The following is a 9933-nucleotide window of genomic DNA, read 5'->3' as shown; positions in this document are numbered from 1 at the left end:
CAGCACATCACCCAGCATCCGTGGGCAGAGGTGGTGGCATCTTCTCCGTGGTTCCACAGCCAACCTTCAACCGCGGTCACCGTGTCACCTCCCAATTACTGAAGCAGTCTCTCCAGCCGCCCAGTGATTCTCTAAGCCACCCAGCATCCTGTCGATAAATCCCCATCTGGCTCAATGAGCTAGAATTCTAGAATTCTTCCTGCTGCTTGTGCACCAGGGTTGCTGAGCAAGAGAGGCTTGTGGGATACTGTCAGAAAACAGCTGAGTTCTTTCTTCTCCGCTTCCTTTCCAAACCTGCTCAGTGAAGTTGGTTCTCCCCCGACCCCCGCACCTGGGGTGTTTTTGGAGGTCAGTCCGAGATAAGAAAAATGCCTTGGGGTCACGTTCACGACAAAAATCCGATTTCGGGAATTACGGTGTCTAGCTAGGAAAAAGAACCCAGATTCCGAAGTTCATCTGAAGCCAGAGCTGCTCCCCTCCACCATCTGAAAGCTGCACCCCGTGGGAAGCCTGCAGCGAGCAAAGGAGAGCTTAGCCAGGTTCTCCTCACCCCTGCCTGGTGCTCCCGCGCCCCCTTTCCCTCCCAGGCGGCTCCCGGGTGAGGGCTTGGGGCCCGAGCACTTGTATCGGGCACCTGTGGGAGTCTCTGGCCTCCACCCCACCCTCACCTCTGCACCTCGATGCACGTGAACGTGCTGCCAACTCAGGTCTCCTTGGGCTGGAGCTAATTCAGACCCGCTGCTGGAACATTCCCACATCCTTTGATGCCACCAGCTCCCACAGGGTGGGCCTTTCCTGGCACAGCCACCCCTCCTTGCTCTGTGCTCCAGCCACAGCCCGTCACCCAAGCTTCGAGAGCCTGTCGCACACTGTGTCCTCAGCGTCCTCCCCTCCCAACATACCAAGCTCTCCAGCAGTCTTAGGAAGCCCTTCTCCCCAGGCAAAAGGCAGAGGCATGGCTTTGTGGGACTCTCATTATCATTCTCTCCTTAGAAATGTTCTGCCCAGGGGCACCTGGGTGGCTCAGTTGGCTAAGCATCCAGCTTCAGTTCAGGTCATGATCTCACTTTTCGTGAGTTCAAGCCCCTCGACAGGCTCTCTGCTGTCAGGGAGGAGCTGGCTTTGGATCCTCCGGCTTGGCTTCCTCGTTCTCTGCCCCTCCCCTGCTCACGCTCTCTCTCCCGGCCTCTCAAAATCAAATAAACATTAAAAAGAAAGAAAGAAAGATAAATGTTCTGCCCAGTTAGCAGGCCAGAGTGGGGGGTGGGCGCAAATTGCAGGACCGGTTTGGAGCCTCCTCCTTTGCCAGTCCTTTGTTTCGGGGTGTGTGCCCCGTGGGCACAATCCCTCCCTCTTCTCAGAGCCCCAGGGGGTGCTAATGGGTCTCCCTGGGAGCTAACTTCAGGTGATTGGAGGCAGGAGGACCCAGACCCCCCTCAATGACCTCACTTTACCTCTCTGACTTCTTTTTCTCTCAGCTTGTGGGATCTTTATCTACACTTGGATGACAGGTGGGGGAGAGGGAAGAGGGGAGAAAAAAACCTCATTGGGTTTACTTACTGCTCAGGCCTTGCAGGTTCCCCTGTGGGCATCCCAGGCAGCTGGTTCTCTAGCTGAGGAAGGTGCTAGAACAATGGGTCTAACTTGAAGCCAGCTCTTTGCACCCCCTGGCTGGGCTGGGAGTTCAGGGAGCATGTGAGGAGGAATGTTCTGGTGCTCCAGGCTCCTGGGAACGGAGGGCACCAAGCTGCATCCGGGACACAAAAGGAAGTCTGCACAGCCTCACTTCAGGGAGGATGGTCAGAGCTCCAGATGCCGCTGTGCGTGTCCGTGGTGGCAATGCAGCCCGGGGGGATGGCCGCAAGAGAGGGGACCCCGGGCTTCCAGACCTGGGTTTGGAGACCACTGCCGCTATTTATTGGCCGTGTGATTGCTCTGGTTATCTGTTGGCTGCGTAATAAACACTGCAAAACCTGTGGCTGAAAATAGCAAGCATTTGCTCAAGGTTTTACAGTCTGGGCAGGGTTCAGTGGGGACGGTTTGGTTTTGCCCTGTCATCAGCTGAGTTGTCTTTATGGAGGCAGGAAGACCTACCGCTAGGAGAGCCTCACATCAGTTCAGAGTTCAGCCGGGCTGGTCAGCCGGGAGCCTCAATTTTCTTCCAGATGGGCCTCTCCGCTTGACTGCTTGGGGTTCCCCACGTTGCTGGGGCTGGGTTCCAAGAGGGAGGAAGCAGCAGCGGCCAGGCCTTCTAACTGCCTGGGCTGGAGGCCCGGCACACCACTTCTGGTATGTTCTATTGGTCAAAGCAGTTCTGGGCCCAACCCAGATCAGAAAGGGGTGACATGAAGCCCCTCCCCACCGGTTCCCACAACCCGGGGGTGATTTATTGTAAAACTATAGCTAACCTCCTGGGGGCTTCCAGAGTCTTCCCTTGGTGGTAAAATTAGCTCTGTAGGGAAAGGGTGAAGCAGGAGAAGAGAAAGAAGTAGTCAAACCTGGCTTTGAAGAGAAGACACCAGCCCCTAGCTCCCCCTCTGCCTGGGCAGCTGTGCGAAGGCAGACGCTTGTTAGGCCACAGGCCCCGCCACAGGTCCGGGGTTCCAGGGTGCAGGGCCCCAGGCTGTGGGCTTTCTGTGGGAAGCAGGGGACGTGGTGACCCAACCCCGGGGGATCCTCAGGCCTCTGTGGATTGAGGGCTTTGGAAGCAGTGGGCGGCAAGGTGACAGAAATTAGGAAATTGTAGTTTGGGAAGGGGGGCAGCCCTAACCAGTCTGGGGAGCAAAAGTCCCTTCTTCCCAATTCACGAGAGATAGAGAAACCTGATTCTCAGAGCGTTCAGAAATGTCCAGTCTGTAGCGGGGGCAGGGCAGGCCTGGGCCGTGGAGGCTGGGGGACTTGTGCGGGGTTTCAGGAGTGCCCCCTTCTCTCAGGCATCGAAGGGTATCCTAGCCCCTGACCACCCAGGTGCACCCTCCTTCCAGGCCTGCGATGTGGATGGGGTCCCAGCACCCACCCAGGTCGTTTCTGCCGCTTGTGAATCCCCCCCGCAGCAGAGCTGGCTCCAGAGACCCCCCAGCAGGGCCCGAGCTCCCCATTCTGGCCCGCTGTTACCCAGGAGACCGCTGTCACCGAGGATCCCCCGGCCAGGCTTTGCTGAGCAGAGACTGTGCCTCCGAGACCAGGAAAGTTTCCAGCTGGATGTTCTCCGACCCCGTCTTTGTGCTGTGGCCTGCTGTTGCTGCTGGTAATAAAACTTGCATTTACCAGAACTGGGGCAAACACGAGGTGGAAAGAACAGTATTTTGGTGACTTGTACCGAGTCCCAGGGCTTCAGCGGCCACCCTCGGGCGGCTTGGAGCCCAGGGAACTAGATGCTGGCTTAGGAGTGCCATCTTCCACCAGTTTTGTGGGGCAGCCACGTGGCCCAGCCCTCCTCGGGGGAGGCGAGCGCACCCCGGGGTGAAAACTCTCCGCGCTGGCTGTGCTCCCATCTTTGGGAGGCTGGAGCCGTGAGGAAACCCACTCCTATCTCTGCACGGAGGGGGGCGTCACAGTTTTCCTAGTTAAGAGAAGTTTCTTTGCATATCATCCAGCTGGCCCTGGCCACAGACTGAGGTGGAACCAAGAAGGAAATGAGTGAGGAGGCGATGTCAGTCGTTCATTCCATGAATGGTTTGGAGTCCTACTGTGTGCTGGGCCCTGTCCAGGGAATGGGGACAGATGAGCAGGACACCAGCCCTGCCCTCCAGGAGCTCCCAGACCTGACAGCCAGACTCCGGGCGGGGGGCACACCCGGTACCTGGACTGAGATACAGACACGGGCCCCTGAGCTCACCTGGGAGCCCGCAGCGGGGCGGGTCCTGGGCGTGGAGGGGTGAACAAGAAACGGGCCTGGCCCTCCCAGAGCTCACATCTAGTGGCACAGAACAAACGGGACGTGATGGGACACTGTGCCGTGTCGTGAGGGGCAAGCCCAGGATACCGTGGGGGAGCTGTGTGTTGGGTTCATGTCAAATCTCATCCTGCGCCATCAAGGCTCAATGTCTCACCGTGTTATGACTCCCCCGTGCCACTCTTGTCACCTCTCTCTTTGACCTGGGCCACCTTCCCAGCAGACCACAGAAGCCCTGACCATCCCGCACAGGCAGATGGTGACCGCACCCCGCCACCAGCCACCAAGGGCCACTCTCTCCTCACCCGACCTTGAGGCCAAGGGGTGGGACCCCCAGCTTCTTGAGCTCCATGACCTCCTGGCTCCCACCCTGGAGAAAGGCTGGGGTCTGAGCATGATACAGTGAGATGAGCAAACGCACGGTGAGAACAGCTCCCCCCGGCCTCCCTTCAGCGGTGGGCCAGGCCTGGGCAGACCCCAGTTCCTTCCAGATCTACCACCCATCTGCTTTCCAACCCTCCACATCCTTTGGCAAGATTTCGAACCTAGCCGTTTATCTTTGGATTCCCACCGCCACACCCAAGTGCTCTGTTTTAGAATTTCTCTACTACAGGCAAGAAAGCGTTCGGGAGTTTATGCCTTCTTTCAGCTTCATTTCACATTTGCCGAGCAGCATTTTAAGACCACTCTGGATTCCACAGGGAGAAGCTCACTCTGCCTTTTCTTTTGGGGGTGGGCTAAGGACTTGGTCCTCACTAGAGACAGAGGACCTTCCCTCAACCCGATGACTACTCCAGCCCCGGTTATCTCTTTGTGCAAACGGCGGTCAGCTTCAGTGAGAGGCGGAGCCGAGCTGGTCTGGAGAAGGATAGAGGACGCTCTAATTGTATCCCAGCCCGCCTTCTCAAGTTCCTCTGTATCAGACGCCTCTGTGTGCTACTTTGGGCCCCTCTCACTTGTCTTTGGGCCATTGGCCACGAGCCTCAGCCACTGCGGAGACCGCCCCCCGTGTGTGGACTCGGACCAGTTTCACCCACGTACAACGCAGCAGCCTCTCGTCCCGGAGGTGCCCCTCTTGCCTTTGGGGTTTCCCTGGACATTGGGGAATGAGACACTGCGTCCCCCCAAGCTCAGCCAGGAAGTCCGGACAATTAACATGCTAGGAGTGAACCTGCGACGGAGCCGGTGGACACATTCTTCTCCTTTTCTCTTCTGAAGGACCGTGCCGAGAAACAGTCCCTTGCACAGCCTCTCAGAGGATGGCCCCCCACGACTGAGCAACCAGTTTGTGGCCAAGCTCCATAACACACTCTGGAACTGGCCTGTACTTCTTCCCAGCAGATGCTCCTTTCCCTCCCTCCTGCTCCGGGGGGTCACCCCCGCCCCAACAAAGGAGTGTCGCTGGACCCTTTGCTTCCTGCTCTGCTTTCCAAGGAACCCAAACCAAGTCATCTTCATTTCCTTTCCAGAGTCCCTCTTCCAGCCCACAGGATGCTCTTGGTGCCACAGTCGGTGCCCCACCTGCCGCCTCCGAGATGGGCGCGTGCCCTAGGCTGGCTGGCCACACCCCATCCCGCTGGTCACAGAAATTGGCTCAGGATCTGGTATTGACACTGGGACACTAGGGGCCTCCTATACCAATAAGGTCACTGCCTTCCTTCTTCTCTGCCAGCGATGGACTCCTCCTCTCTCAGTCAAGACCAGCTGGACGCCAGCTCCCGGGAAGTCTTTCTTCATCCTCTGTGCCTGAAGAGACCCCAGCTGCTTCATTCAGTGACATCCAGAGTCTCTACCGCCACGGCCTCTCCAGCCCCCGGGCTACCGTCTTCGGGCACTGCCTCGCTCTTTTACCCGCTTGTTTGAATCCGTTGCCGTTACGTAGGCGCTTATGTGTGTGACTGTTTCTGTCAGGCAGGCAGTTCTAGACAGCAACCCGTAGTGGATCGATTGGCCAAGTGCAGCGGGCGGTGCTTCTGCTTAGAAAAAAGCCAGGCTGCTCAACATAAGGTGAACAAATCGTTCAGCTTTGCCCAAGGCTTTCCCAGCTTTTGCACTGATTGTCCCATGTCCTGGGAAACCCACCGTCCTGGGCAAAGTGGCTCAGTCGCTCCCCCTGTCCAATGGGTGGGAGAGTGAAAAGGTTGCTCATTCTAAAGTGAGGGGTGCGGAGGGTTCAGAGCCAGCCCAGAGCCGTTCATTCGTTCATTTACCACGATTTATCGAGTTCCTACTCCATGCCGGCACTCTGCTAAGTTTGGGGAGTCCAGGCATGAACGAGACTAAGCTTCTGCTCTCAAGAGCTTACAGTTCCGAGTAGAGGTCAGGAAATGTTTTCTGCGAGGAGCCCTATTGGAAATATTTGTGGCTTTGCAGACCCTACGGCCTCTGTTGTAACTACTTGACTCTGCAGTTGTAGCTCGAGAGCAGACACAGAAGGTACAAACGGGAGCGACCGTGTTCCAGTGAGACAGCAGGGAGTGGCCCCAGGCTTAGGGGCAGGGACCGACACGTGGAGCCTCAGAACGCCTGTCTGGCGGCCCCTCCAGAGGTGGCCACGTCACGCCCTGCGTGGCCCCGTGGCACCCCTGCCGCGGTTGACTGGACGAGCAGTGAGTGCCTGACCCACAAGCAGCCCATCCTCAGGATGCCAGCGATCAACGTAGGCGGACTGGCCAGTGAAGACAGTGGCCGTTAGGAGGGGCAGCGGTGGCAGGAGACAGAGCTGAAAGGCTAGAAAGGGGAGATCAGCGTCAGCAAACTTTCTGGAAACTTCTAGTCCTTCCGAGCACTGAGCCATGTTCCAGGCCCCGTGAGGCCCACCCAGGGAAGTCTTGTGGTGGCTCTGGCCAGGGCTCTAGGTGGCCTTGCAGTGGAGCTAAGCGTCCTGTTGGCTCTATTTCCATATACGTCCTGGCCATGAAGCAGCTGGCTTTCCCTCCCTCCCACCCTCCACCCTCCTTCCTTGTTCGACAACGCGATAAGTTTTAGTAAATTTATAAAATCGTGTAGTTAGCATCATCATCTGCTTTTCTTGAAGGAATCTGAGGGAGTTTCCTGCAACCAAAAGACCCTCACACACCTCAGCTCCATGTGAGAAGCCGGAATACGATGGGGACACATAGGAAGGGCCTAACTGGGGCTTGGGGGTCAGGGACGGCTTCCCGGAGAGATGTGTGTCTGAGACCAGAGGACAGTGAGAACCCCCCGGAGATGTGGGGCAGGTGAGTTTACTGTCGCCTCTTTGACCTTCAGGCGGCAGCTGCCAGGTGCTAAAACTCGGACCAGGTACCCAGACTGTAGACAGAACACTCCATCCAGTGCTGCTCACAGCACCCAGAGAACTCAGAGCAGCTTCCTGTTCCTACACATCCTCCTGCGGAGACCACCCTGGTCTCTGTGGACATGGCCCTTGGAGGTCATGTCAGGCCTCTGCCCCCTTGGCCCCAGGAAAGGGAAGAATCCGTGCCTCTCCCCCCAGGGGCCATCTATGACCACCGTCCTGCCTCCACCACCCCAGAATGTTTTCATCCCAGAAAAGACCCTCATTCAGTGTTTCCCAAGGGATGAAGTTGAGATTATCCAAAAGGGCTTACTTGTAGCTCGGAGGCTTATGGGAAGGGTCTGTCCATATGACACCCCCTTGTCAGCCCCCATCGAAGAGGGAATCTTCTAGTCCCACTTGCACCCTGGAGGCCCTGATCCCCTCTCCCCGCAGCCAGCCTTTCTCCTTCTGGAACAGGAAGCATCATTTCCCTAACAGGAGGGTTCTTGGTTGCCTGCAGGAGAAACCAGTTTGAGTTACCCCAAGTAACCAGGAGAAGCACCAGGTAAAGAGAGTTGCTGAGGGCACCCCAGCAGGTGAATGCAACCTCCTGGGGCCTCCCAGGGCTTCCCTCCAGGAGAGAGAGCTGATGTCGGTGTGATGCTGGGGTCCCCAGCCCCAGGCCCTTGGGTCACCCAGGTGTGGCAGGGAAGCTGACAGGAGCCCAGACACTGCCTCTGGGGCAATGCCACCCCTCTCTCCTTCCATGTCCCAAGAGAAGAATCTGGATTGGCTCCACCTACACAGACCTGTGTTCCTCCAGGAACCATGGGCACATGCCATCTCTGCCCAAACCTAAGGCAACCTTGAATATGAGGCATCTTCCACCTGGCCACGAAGAAGACGCACACACAAAAGAAATCATTTTTCCAAATGAGAAGATTCAACTCGAACGTACAGACCATGAGGGTGAGCCTGCAATTGTTTAAATGTCTCTCACGGTAATAGTTCCCAGGCACCCATTTTCAAATACCTATTTGAATTCCACAGCAGGTAAATACATTAATTTGGAAATGTTGCTTGTTTCTACTTTCACGTGTCATGGAACATTTTTATCTCAACTTTTCACCAGGGGCTTGGGTGTCTGTGTCCTCATCGTCCCCTGGGCCTCAGGGTAAGTCACCAGGGACTTCCAGAGTCCCTGTGACCTCCCCTCAAGTCTCAGTTACTCCAATTCAGCACTGTTCGAATCCCTGTGTGACACTATCACCGGAAACGTTACCCCAAGCCACAGGTGGCCTTTCCCATCACGCTGAGTTGTTGCGTGAACGTTAAATGTGGCCTTACTTGTAAGTGGTGATGGGAGACACCCCAGTTATTCCTGCATTGCCGTCACCTCTACCAGGACGGCCGAGGCTCCCTCACCCAGCTGGGGATGACGGGCTCGGGGGCAGGACTCCTGCTCTCTGTTATCTCCAGCAGGTGCTAGGGGACCCTGGCTCCAGGGGGAGCCAAGCCTCCAATTGCCCCCGAGTTCGAAGCGAGGTCTGGGGCAAGGGTGAGGCCTGCAGCTGTCGATCACCAGGCATTTACGGGCTCTGCTGTGCGCCCAGCCTGTGCCAGGCACACGGGAATGGAAAGAAGATGTGAGCTCTCGCTGCGAGCGACGGTTAGGAGGGACCGTTTCTATTTAGAACTCCTCGCCCGGTGCAGGGCGCCTGGAGGGCCAAATGAGGCAGAACAGGCAAGCAGAGAATATGTCTGTTCTCCGCCAGGTGCTGATCCGGTGGAGGCTGGCACTCGGGCTTGTGCTAACCTCTGCTGGGGAGCAGGTGGGTCACCCCGTGATGGCGCAGGGTCTGTGAAGAGCCCGAGAGGGTCTTGGAGTGGGGAGGGAGGGCACAGAGACCCAGAGTGCTGTCGCGGAAAGAGCACTCACCTGGGAATCAAAATATTGGTGTCATTCCTACCTCGGATCCATATGTTTCCGCATCTGTAAAGCAGTTCCCTTCGTTTTGGGTTTGTTTTTTTTTTCTTCAAATTTTTTAATGTTTATTTACTTTTGAGAGACAGAGCGTGAGCAGGGAAGGGGCAGAGAGGGAGGGAGAGAGAGACGCAGAATCCGAAGCAGGCTCCAGGCTCCGAGCTGCGCGAACTCACCAACTGTGTGAGGTCATGACCTGAGCTGAAGTTGGACGCTTAACGGACTGAGCCACCCAGGCAGCCCTTGTTTTTAGTTTTTCAAGTAGGTTCCAACGTGGGGCTTGAACTCACGATCCAGAGACCAAGAGTCACATACTCCACTGACTGAGCCAGCCAGACGCCCTGGTAAAGCAGTTCCCTTTGAAGGCAGGTCCTGGCCACACCCATCAGTAGCCCCAGGGCCTCAGTTTTATGGGCTCACCCTGCCTTTCCTCTTCAAACGGAAGAGCTTGTGATTTCACCCGCCGGGACCTGGCTGCCCCCACAACAGTCCTGGAAGTCTCGGGAGAAACTGCGCCCTTCTCCATCTTAGCCACGAGTCTGTGGGTCTGACCTCACCTGGGAAATGTTCCCACCTCCTTTCTCCCATAAAGGGCAACTGACCCAAGGCGACTGAGTGTGGGGGGCTTTGTGGAAAGCCAGGGGTAATGGAGACGGATTATGATGCACAGAAATTTAACACGCACCCGAGCCCCGTCCTCTGCCGAGGTGCCTCGCTTGCTTCGTGCGAGCCCCCCCCTTCCAGGTTTGCTGGTTCCAGATGCTCCTCGGGGGGGGGGGGGGGGGGGGGGGG

The sequence above is a fragment of the Herpailurus yagouaroundi genome, unplaced genomic scaffold (genome assembly GCF_014898765.1).
Source record: "Herpailurus yagouaroundi ecotype Mexico unplaced genomic scaffold, PumYag 202, whole genome shotgun sequence".
NCBI classification, from domain to species: Eukaryota; Metazoa; Chordata; class Mammalia; order Carnivora; family Felidae; genus Herpailurus; species Herpailurus yagouaroundi.
This window is presented reverse-complemented; position numbering follows the sequence as displayed.